A 12065-nucleotide genomic window follows, 5' to 3' on the forward strand; every position below is an offset into this window, starting at 1 on the left:
AGTTACTTAGCCCCCCCAGCTGCTCTAAGGCTTCATCTGTCCTAGGCATAGGGTAAGCATGTGACTCTGTATGACTGTTTAGTTTTCTGTAGTCCACACAGAGCCTAGTGCTGCCATCTTTCTTTAGTACCAGCACCACTGGGGAGGCCCAGGGATTGCTGGACTCCTGGATTACCCCCAGTTCCAACATTTCCTGTACCTCTTCCCTCAGAGTCTGACTCGCTCAGGCACCTTGTAAGGCCTTTGGGTCCTGCATCCACATGGTTTTGCACCAGGTGGGTGCATCCAGATTTCCCTATGAACATGTCCCCAAACTCCTGTAACACTGCTTTAATTTCTTGAACCTGGGTAGGAGATAGCCGTTGGAACATTGCTACCCCTTCCACTGAGGTGTCAGTCTGAGCCTCACTGAGGATATAACTCACCAGAATTCCCCTGCCACCCACTACAAATACTTAGCACAAAGGCCTCCCTTTCATGGTAGGGCTTCATCGTGTTAACATAGTATAGTTTGTGCTCCTGCCTCTTGCCTAGCAAGGTTTACCATGTAGCCAACATTACTGACCTTGACACTTTGAAGGGTCCCTCCCTAGCTGCCTGCAGCTTATTGTGTCCAAAAGGAATGAACAACCTGCTTTCCCACATCATACATGGGCTGGAGCTTTACTGTCATCAGACATTTTTCTGCTATTGGGTTCCTGCCAGGTTCTCCTGGGTCAAGCCGATGAGCTCCCTAAGCCTTGTCCTGAGGTTTAGGATATATGCCACAAAGACTCCTTGTGAGATTCACACACCCCCCTCCCACTCATCACGAATCACATCTAAAGGCCCCCTCACCCTGTGATCATACAACAACTCAAAGGGTGAATAAATTGTGGATTCCTGAGGTACCTCTCTGTATGCAAACTGCAGATAGGGCAAATATTTGTCCCACTCTCTCTTAAACTGGTCTACAAATGACAGTAGCATGGTCTTTAGTGCAGAGTTTAACCTCTCCACAAGACCATTAGTCTGGGGGTGGTCTTTAGGTGCTTCAACCCACAGTGCTCCCACAGACAAGCCAGCAGGTCTGACATGAAATTGACACCTCTGTCAGTCATTATTTCTCTCAGGAAACCTACCATGCTGAAAATCTCTAACAAAGCATTTTGCCACCTTCTCTGTCTCGATGGAGGACAGAGCCACCTCCTCAGGGTATCTGGTAGCATAATCTACTACCACAATGATATACTTCTTTCCTGTGGAACTTGAGGAACTCAGAGGCCCCACAATATCCATAGCTACCCTCTGAAATGGCTTCTTAATCACAGACAAAGGCACCAAAGGAGCCTTGACCTTGTCTCCTGCCTTGCCTACCTTTTGGCACTGCTCACAGGTCCTGCAGTATCATGTTGCATCCCTTGCAATCCCAGGCCAATAAAAGTTCTGCATAATACGTCTCTTGGTATGCTTTATGCCCATATGACCTGCAAAAGGATTTTCATGGGCTATGGCTAAAACTGCCAGATGGTAGGCTGTGGGCACTACCGACTGCTCTATCACCTCACCCACTAGCCCTCCGTCAGTGGTCCAGTACTTATACAGTAACACTTTGTTCCAGTATACAGACTCCCCTTTTCCTTAAGAATCAGGTGCCTCACTAGCTACCTCCCTCAAGCCTCGTAATGTAGGCTGCAAGAGCTGAGCCTTTCTCAGCTCTGTCTTTGTGACGGTTCCCTGCTGCCCTTCCACAGGAATTCTGGTATCTTCTAAAAGCGGTGCCTCACTGTCAGCCTGGGTACTACCACTCACCTCTGCCCTTGCAGTCACCCTGTCCAAGGGAACATCAGTACCTGTTAGCAGCAGCTGTGGCTCACCTTCAGGCTCATTGCTGCAGGGTAGCTCCCTGCCTGAAATAGCCACATCACCATTCCCAGTTTCAGATGGGGGGTCTGTCTGGGTCTCCCCAGGCTACCAGACCCACATGCTTGTCTTCAAGACTGACTGCATGCCCATAAGGTACTGCATTATCAAAATCATTCCGTATCAAGACACCTGCAGGGATGTCCTCAAACACACCCACTTGTTTGTTTCTTTTTCTGCCCTCCCAGTCAAGGTGAACCCTGGCCAAAAGTATTTGGAATGGGGTCCCTCCTAAAGCTTTGACTGGAGTGGACTGCCCAAGCAAATATTGCCCCTCCTTAACCACAGCAGGCTTCACAATGGTTATGCCAGAGACTGTCTCTCTCTTAGCAGTGGTCTGTCTTCCATCCACTAAGATACGATACAAACTTCGGTGATAGTTTGGTACCCCTGTTGTCTCCAGACAAACACTGGCATTCTGTTATTCCCATTTGCTGGCTCTCCCATCTTTTGTTCCCCACCTTGTGTCCATGGACGTCTATATGCTACATGGCCCCACTGGTCACATTTAAACCTTGATCCTGGCCATGCACCTGAACTAGTAGCTTCCACTGTTACTGGTGGACACTGGTGGTTTAGACTGCCCACCATGGATTCCCTTATATCCATGTGCACCAGTGTGTATCCCCTTCTTATGCAGTGATGCCCTGGTTGCTAAGTAGAGATCTTATTTTCTCCCCAGCTCACTTGCAGAGTTGCACTCCCGGTCTGCCAACCAGATTCTCATGTTCTCAGGCAAAGTGATAAGGGATTGTTCCCTCACCAAAAAGTCTGCCAGCCTTTCAAAAGTGGTGATCTGACACCTACTCACCCACCTATGAAAATAAATGCTTAACTCAGCAATATAATCACATACACTTTCATTTGCCTTGCGTCTATGCTCTCAAAACTTTTTTTCTGTAAGCTTCAGTCTTAATTTAAAACATTCCAGTAAACATTGTTTACCTTTCTCTTAATTTAAACAGTCGGTATCAGACATTTTAGAAATGGCAATTACAATTTTACCATGGAGTAAGAGGGTCAGGAACCATACCCAGAGCCCTTGGTCAGCATTATACTGTTTACATATTCTCTCAAATATATAAATAAAACTATCAAAATTATCACCCTCTGTAAACTGTGGAAGAAATTTACTGAACTTTATTGCTTTCTGGACTTTGGTTCCTTCCCCATTACCTCCATGACCCTAACGAAGAGTCGACATCTCTCTCTCATGTTGGTGCTTTTTCTCATTTTCTTCGGTCTCCAAACACCACAGTCTGTCTGCTGATTCTAATTCCATATGTTTTGCCTGCCACAGTCTCTCATTTTCTTTAGCTTCCAAATGCTACAGTCTCTCTGCTGATTCTAATTCCAAACATTTGGTCTCCAGTTTGAGTCTGTCTAACTCCAGATGGGTTTTTAAGTCCTCTGAGGAAAAGACAAACTGTCCTGTTTCTGGGGGCAGGGAATCCTCATCATCAGACTGATTATCTTCCTGGTAGGTGGTCCATGCTGCAGCTGTGATTAAGGCTGAAATTATTTCCTCCTTAGCCAGGTTGGCATGCACCAGTCCTTTAGATTTGCACACTTTAGCTAACTGGTTCACTGTCAGCTTGCCATAATTCTCTGCTGACATCTTGGCCTACTTTCCCTGATTAAACTAAACTAAAAAAAATAATTAAAATTGCTGTGAAAAATGAAACTGTGTATGTTTACCTTGTGGCTGCCAAGAGTACACACACCTTTAGTGACAACTACAGGCTACAGAAGTTCAGTAAAAATCCCCACCACTGTTCACCAATATGTGATGTCCTTTCTCCGGGCCAGTGATCAAAGAGCTGCAATCCTCAACATGGACACCAGTGGAGGAATGTTCACTTTGAAAGAAATAAGACACACAGTATTTTCTGATGCAGCTCCCTGCACCAAGCACAATTTCCCTTAAGAGCACACAGGGAACACACACCAGTCCCTGGGCTGGACCCTCTCCCTATGCCCCAAATAAGAATCCACACTGACAACTTAGGAGCTCTGTGTCCGTGTTTCAAGTAGCTGACACACACACACATGCACTCTTTAAGATTTGATTTTCACACGCACACCTGGGAAAGGATGGCACAGATTACCTACTCTACCACCTCTGCCCAGGCTATAAGATAGCTCCACTGCCACTAGCCAGCTACTCTGACTGTTAACAGTGTATCCAATTATACTGCATGAAATTAATACTAATACCAGTTGTAATATTGACCAATGCAGCAAGACTTCCAGGAGCAGCTACTGTGCCACCAAATAAATATAAGTACTCTCAAAGGTTAAACTATTTCCTAAAAGAACAGCCACAGTGAAAAGTTTAAATATATTTAGTAATAAAAAGAAAACAGGACAATAATGAATACCTACTTCTTCACAATAAACATCAGAATTTCAATCACAGGAAATATTAAAAATAACACAGAAAGATTCACACAGTTACAGAAAAATATATACTTAACTAATCTCACTATATTTTCCTGACTGATCTAAAGGATTACTGTTTCCTACTTATCTAATAGAGCAAAGCAAGGTGATGTGGGTGAGTGGTCTTTCTTGTCAGGTTTCACAGGCAGACTGCCTTGAGGCTTCTTTCTCATCTAGTATTAAGGCATCTTTTCAGTCCTGGATTACAGAATGATATCACATCTGGTCACCTGACTCTCTGGTTTCCACACTACCTCCTTTACTAGAAGTTGAACCAGGATCTTGCACATGCTTGTCACAATACACACACCTAGAGCTTTGCTAAGATGTGTTACAACATCTGAAAGGTATAAAACCATTTCAACACTCCCACTCTTCTAAGGATGCAATTAATTCACCACTAAGGACAATACAGCAGAATTCCTGTTCCTTGTTTTCACAGATGTTTTGTCTCTGGCTGCATTCAGACTTGTGAGATACAGCCTTTTATAGCTTATACTAAGTAATTTAATTTCAAACTTTTTCCCTAAGGTAAGCTGGACTGAGCTTAATCCCTTCCTTTCCAGCATTCTCTGTTAACACATATGTATACATTTCAGCAGTTACCACAATACAGCCTAACATACATGCATATTTCTTTTCTGTCCAGCGGGACCCACTATTGATAATTTTTTTTTAACACAAGCAGCTTTACAAATACATTCTTAACACCAGCATCTGTATAAATCAGTTTGATAAACAAATGGCATAAAAGTATGTACAAAACTCCAGCTAGCTATGCTGGCATATGTTAGACATGCACTGCCCTATTCTCTCTCTGGCATAGCTGGCACTACCTCACATAATCACAGTTATGATAAAGTTCAATCTGTGCTATCCATTTTCATTCTTCCTCAGCTTCCCATCCTCTAACCCCCTCCATTTCTCTCAAATGACTTCTGGAGGAATGAGACTATTAGAGACACCACATGTCTTTTGTATTGAACCCCAGTTATGGTACTTCTTTTATAGTTTCTCTCTCTCAAGTTGTAGATAGGATCTGAGGGACATTAGCCTTAGTGAATTACGGGTAGGAAAGGAGCTCAAGAGTTTGTTGGTGGCCACAAGCTAGTGTAACAGCCGAGTCAAATCTGAGCCCCATCCTTTGAGGAAGAATGAAAATGGACAACACAGATGGAATGTTACGGTAAAAGTACATAACTTTTTTTCTATTTGAATCAACTAACCAGGCTGACTTGATGTTCTTAACATTGAAAACAGTTTTATTGATTGATCTGACCTCTGTAAGAAGAGTATCTGAGTTGCAGGCTCTTATGGTGAGTCGTCCCTATCTCATTTTCCACAGGGATAGGGTTTCTTTGAGAACTAATCCTCCTCGTATATGCCTAAAGTGACATTTGAGTTTACTTTAAGCCAAACTATCCAGCTCCTTGTTTTCTTTCCTGAACCTAATAATGAGAGAGAAAGGATACTCCATTCCTTGGGTGTCCACAGACAACTTGGGTACTATCTTGACAGAACTAAATCTTTCAGATCTTCAGATCAATTGTTCTTTTCTTGTGAGGGTAAGAAGAGGGGGCAACCTGTGTAAAAACAAACTATTTCCAAATGGTTGTCTAAGTTTATTACGTTTTGTTATATACACTACAACAAAACTATACTGGGCAGGGTGGGCCTTGGCTGCTACGTGGTCCTCTATATATGCTTTTGCAAAGCACTATAAGCTTGATTCCTTCACTAGTTCCATGTCAGGCTTTGCTGGGACCATTCTCTTGGGGTTCCTGGACTCTTCTCCTTTCACCTCCCAAATGTAGTAAGCTAGGTTTGAGTTTCGGTGTCCACAGACAACTTGGGTACTATCTTGACAGAACTAAATCTTTCAGATCTTCAGATCAATTGTTCTTTTGTGAGGGCAACCTGTGTAAAAACAAACTATTTCCAAATGGTTGTCTAAGTTTATTATGTTTTGTTATATACACTACAACAAAACTATACTGGGCAGGGTGGGCCTTGGCTGCTACTTGGTCCTCTATATATGCTTTTGCAAAGCACTATAAGCTTGATTCCTTCACTAGTTCCATGTCAGGCTTTGCTGGGACCATTCTCTTGGGGTTCCTGGACTCTTCTCCTTTCACCTCCCAAATGTAGTAAGCTAGGTTACTCTACCCATAAGGCTCCTGCAGCATTGATCAGTATGATAAGCGTACTACAGTTGTGTAACTAAAGATCTGATGTAAATCTTTATTCATTCCTTACTGTTAGGACTTCAGTTCCGTCCTCAGAACCGACACGGCTATTACCAAGCTCGTGCCAGCCAAAAACTCTCAGGTAAGACCTACCTACAATGCCCCTCTCAAAGTTTCTTCAGATCTCATTTGCCACGTTCCTCGTCAGATGTGCCAAGCCTTCCCTCAAGCTAAGTGTAGTGTTTTTTGTGATTTTGATATATAATTACCTCCTCTTGTCAGATTTTTCTAAAGATTATCATTTTCTTTTTAAATATATATATATTTTCTCTCTAAAACCTACCCCCTAACTTCGGTAGATCTTTTCATACAATTGTTGGTACTGTCCCGCTCCCCTTTCTTTGGTAGGCCCTTTCCTACCACTTTCTGGTATTTAGGTGTAGGAGGTTGGGGTAATGGTTAAGGTTCTTACCTTAGAAACACAAGGTGCAGGGTTTGATTCTCACATGCGGTAATTGGCTAGGCTTAAAATGGCCCCCGAGGACAGTTAGCCTAGTACAAATCTATGAATCTTAGTACCATTGTTGGTACTCCTCCCTTTTCTATCTGTTTAAAAAAAAAAAACGCTTCTTCTTTAACTTTGCTGTTGCTGTTTTTGGTTAAGTTGTAGTTTAGGATTATAGTGTAGTTTTTCATCATGTCTGATAAAACAAAACTTGGATTTAAACAGTGTGATAAGTGTGGCCGTAAAATGCCCAACTCAGACGGTCGCGCCCGGTGTGTTTATTGTTTGGGCGTTGACCACATCAATGTATCTTGTGATAGTTGTTCCAGCTTCAGCAATCATACATTGGCTGAGCATAAGAACAAGCTGATTCTGAAGGGTCTGATGAAAACTCCCTTCTCTAAGGCTCTTTCTGGGACGGAGGTCTCACCACCTAAGCATAAGAAACATACAGAGAAACGGAGTCTCTCGGTTCCAACATCTTCGTCCTCCTTGGAGGCGGGTCAACCCCGGGCTTTTCCCACACCTCTGGCGCAGACTACTTTAGCACCAGGCTCCATGTCTTCTCCCTCGGTGCTGCCCTTAATTCTGACTCCAACCACTGTACCAGCTTCTGCAAAATCCTTCTCGGTGCTGAAATTATTTTTGACACAGGCTCCGACTACCGTATCTGCATTGGCACCATCCCCGGCCACGGTGCCGATGTCTCATACGGCTCCATTGAGACTGACACCGTTGGTTCTGAAGGTTGAACACCTTCCCAGAACCACATATTCTCCCACTTATGACCCCTTTTTGGGGACACCAGTTTAGTCCATTTCTTGAGAGACCTGAATCTCCTTTGGCAGCTTTCTTTAGATCCACCAGGAGTCTTTCAATACAAGATGTAGTGAAAGCTGTGGACCAGCTTTTGGCAGCTAGAGGATTACCCACCCCTGCTAGGTCTTCCTTCCCTCTTGGAACAGAAGCTGTCATGGCATATTCACCTGTATATCCTCCTCCAGCCTCCTCTCAGGTCCTGGAGACTTCGGTACCGATGGCCATCCTGGTGCATTCCTTCTCATCTCCAACTGCGGAGGCTTCCCTGTCTGCACAGATTACTCTTGGTGCAGTGGCTCAGTTGGAACTGGCGCACTCTTGGAGCAGTGATTGGGTTGTTGGCACCATGGCTCCTAGTTTAGCCCCTATTTTTTCAGTGGCGCCATCTACGGCCATGGCTCCCGTGGCAGCTACCGGTCCACTCGGAGCTCCTCACCTGGAGGCAGGCTCCTCAGGGCGGGGTGTGACCCCGGTTCCGAGGTTGTCCTTCTCTGTCCCAGGCTCCCATCCCTCCTTGGCGGGCCTGCTTTCCAGGTGATGGAGAGGGTCCTTGCCTCAACAGGCTCGCAGCTGGCACCATTGGCATTGACACCAGAGCCCCCCTCTAGCATGCAGCTGTCCTAACCCCCTACTCTGGGATCCTGAGCACAGTAGCCGCAAGACCTTCCCTTGAAGGGAACCCTTTCTCCAGAGTCCTCCTTAGAAGATCCCACTGGGGAGCCACCCTGGAAGAAATTGTGCTAGAAGAAGCACCTCGATTCCCCTGAGGAATCCATCACCAAAGACACCGATTGCGATGATGGAGAAGGGTCCCCACGGTCTCCCCTGTAAGACGTCTCATTTGGAGACATTCTTGAGATCCTCAAGCAGAGGGGAGACTGGAAGCCCTCCAACCCTTTGGAGGAATCAGTGTTCTTGCAGGCCTTCCGTGCTCAGCCATCTACTTCCTGGGTGACCCCACCTGCGGATGAGCTTGTTAAACTTATTGTGCAGCGTGCCTGGACGACCCAGGACAACATAGAACCTGTCCCCCGGAGGCCAGATAAAATTGTATCCACCCCTAAAGAACAGCCCAATTTGTCCAAGCAGCTGGTAGTTGATTTTATGGTCGTGGCAGCGACCACCAAGAGGGAACTGGCAGAAGATAGTTCCACTGTTCATCCCCTGAACAGGGAGTCTCAGGCTATGGACAGACTGGGGAAGTGGGCCTATGCTTCAGCAACCTTTGTCATTCGATTGCTGATTTATCTGGCACACTTTACTCACCTCCAAAGAAACCTAATTTCAGAAATGTCTGCCTCTTTGGCGGGGGTACTGCCTGACAGGGTGCGTGATACTGTTGCCTACCCTGGAATCCATCTCAGTCTCCTCGATGCACTTGATCTCTCACACCACTGAGGAGGCAGCTCGAGCAGCTGTATCAGGCATCGTCATGAGACAGCATGCTTGGATGCATTTGTGTGATTTCGCAGACCCCTTTAAATCTTCCTTTGTCAACGCGCCTGTTGACGAATCTTCCCTTTTGATCCCAAAGTAAGAGACACACTATCACTTAGTGAGAAGGACGGAAAGACCTTGTCTGCTGTGGGGATACGTTTTTCCACATCCCAGAGATCCTATTCCAGGAACCAGAGTCTAGTTATGGACAATTTCAGGCCATTAAAGCCAAACCCCTCAACCATTCCTCTTATGCTGTGCTGATGATGTCATAAGAAGGCAGAAACATGCGTGTCCACAGCTAGAGAGGTTTGGCTTTAATTGCCTGAAATTGCCCATAAATAGACTTAAAAATGAAAGTAAAAGAAAAAGTTATGGACCTTCAGAATTGCCATTTAGCTGAAACACCTGATATCCTTAAAGGGTGATTTGCATATATCCCATGAGACCTCTGATGCAAGAGGTTTAAGGTATCACACAGTGTTTGTTAACCAGTTGGTTATCTGTGTGACCTTTTTACTCTTTGTTTTAGGAACCAGAGGAAAGGAAAATTTTGGTTCAAGACGTCCCAAGGATCTTTTCGTGACACTTATGAGCAATCCCCCCCGGGGCACAGGGGGCAACTCATCCAGAAGACGCCCCTTTCGGGGCAGAGGGGGTCTGCACAAACAGGGCACTAGAGATTCCTTCTCCGCCCGACCTTACCAGCGCTCCTGAACAGCGGCCCGATTGCTTTCCTCTGGAAGCAGTCGGGGGTTGATTTTCAATGCACCTACAGGCCTGGCAACTCATAACAATGGATGCGTTGGTGCAGAGAATAATATCCAGAGGCTATCATATCCCATTCGATCTTACTCCCAGACCCGTAAAACGACTCCCCAATGTCCCACCCAGTCAGTGGGAGGCTGCAGGCTTAGAAATCAAAAAGCTGTTAAGAAAAAAGAGTCATCCAGTCAGTCCCACCAGATCAGAGAGGATCCGGGTTTTACTCGAGGTTCTCTTTAGTGCCAAAAAAGACAGGAGACTTGAGACCAATTCTGGATCTCAGCTTACTAAACAAATTCATAAAACCTCAAAAATTCTGGATGGTCACGGTACAGTCCATCCTCCTCTTTCTGGGGAAGGATGTGTATTACCACATAAAGATGGACAATGCCCCGGAGATTTCTCCGCTTCCAGCTGGGAGCCAATCGCTGTCAGTTCAGGGCACTGCCCTTTGGCCTCTCGACAGCCCCCAGAATGTTCACCAAATATATGGCAGTCGTAGTAACTCCTCTCCTACTACAAGGATTCCAGATGCTTCCATATTTAGACAATTGGCTCCTTACCCCCACGACCAGGAATCTTCTTATTCTCAGTGTTTCTTACACTCAAGGCCTTGCTCTTCGCTTAGGTATCATGATCAACATGGACAAATCACAAATGTCTCCAACAAGAGCACTGGAATTCATTGGAGCGATCTTTGACACAACGTCCTGTCAAGCTTCCTTTCCTCCTCACAGGCTCTCAAAAATAAGAAGCTAGATTCAAGTCCTCCCACAGACATTTGTACCAGCACACCTGATACTACAGCTATTGGGATCTATGGCAGCAACCAGTACCTTAGTTCCACTGGCGAGGTTGCACATGAGACTAGTACAGTGGCTCCTTTCATCACAATGGTCGATCTTAACTCAACCACGATACATCTTACAAACCTTTGCAAGAAAGAAATGCTTTGGTGGATGAAGCCAAAATCCGTTCTGCCTTCCCATCCCAGGGCCACGGTGACCGTGGACGCTTCCCTGTTGGGGGGGGGCATTTCCAGGGAAAGAGAGTCTAAGGCACCTGGTCCCCCATGGAGGCCAATTTGCACATAAATGTCCTGGAATTGAGTGCAGTTCTCTTAGCGGTGCAAGCGTTCCACATATCCTTTCCTTCCGGGACCATTGCAATTCAAGTTGGAGAACATGTCAGTCATCTGGTACATCAACAAACAAGGCGGAACCAGATCTTACCCCCTGTGTTGGGAAGCCATGAGAATTTGGCGCTGGGTGATGCTTCCAACTGCTTTCTCATAGCAACGCACATTCCTGGGAGTTCCAATCTTATTACGGACAATCTGGGCAGGAACATTCTGATGCCTCACGACTGGTCCCTCAGTCCTATAATAGTGGATCAGATCTTCTGCTGTTGGGGCAAGCCTTGCTGTGACCTGTTTGCTTCTCCTCTAAACAAAAAATGCAGAAGCTATTTTGCCCTGGTCCCCCCTCAGGGGGAGTCACCAAGGGATGCTCTGACGCACGATTGGCCCCCGGGGTCTCTTGTATGTCTTTCCCCCATTTCCTTTCATCCTGAAATTCCTCCGGAAAGCTCAAAGGTTGAGAAGCAGAGTGATCCTCATTGTCCCTTATTGGTCCCGTCAGGTCTGGTTCCCTTTCCTATGGCCTCATCTGATTCACAGCCCATGAATCCTGGATCGATTCCAAGGTCTGCTGTCTCATCCTCAGGGACTGATTCACCACAATCTCCACAGCCTCAAGCTCACAGCTTGGTTTCTCCACTTCTGATAATTGCCAGGCTACCTGATATTTCATCTCCTGTTGCGAGATTCTTCTGGTTTCACACAAATCTTCCACCAGGAAAATTTATTCTAGTAAGTGGGCTAGGTTCTCTAAATGGGCCAAAGATCATAACATAGACCCCTTTTCCATGCCTATTCAGAAGATCCTACAATACCTGACTACCCCTATTACACACAGGAGCTTCAGTATCGACAATTACTGTGCATTTAG

The 12065-nt window shown here is 45.6% G+C and overlaps 1 protein-coding gene across 2 annotated transcripts in view; it reads left to right on the forward strand.

Annotated features, from left to right (window-relative positions):
- LOC122813545 (tudor domain-containing protein 5-like) overlaps positions 1 to 12065 on the forward strand; it is a 981502-nt gene that overhangs the window by 857751 nt on the left and 111686 nt on the right. The gene's annotated exons all lie outside the window — the stretch shown is intronic.

The sequence above is a fragment of the Protopterus annectens genome, chromosome 10.part0, assembly GCF_019279795.1.
Source record: "Protopterus annectens isolate FY-2018-M chromosome 10.part0, PAN1.0, whole genome shotgun sequence".
Lineage (NCBI taxonomy): Eukaryota > Metazoa > Chordata > Ceratodontiformes > Protopteridae > Protopterus > Protopterus annectens.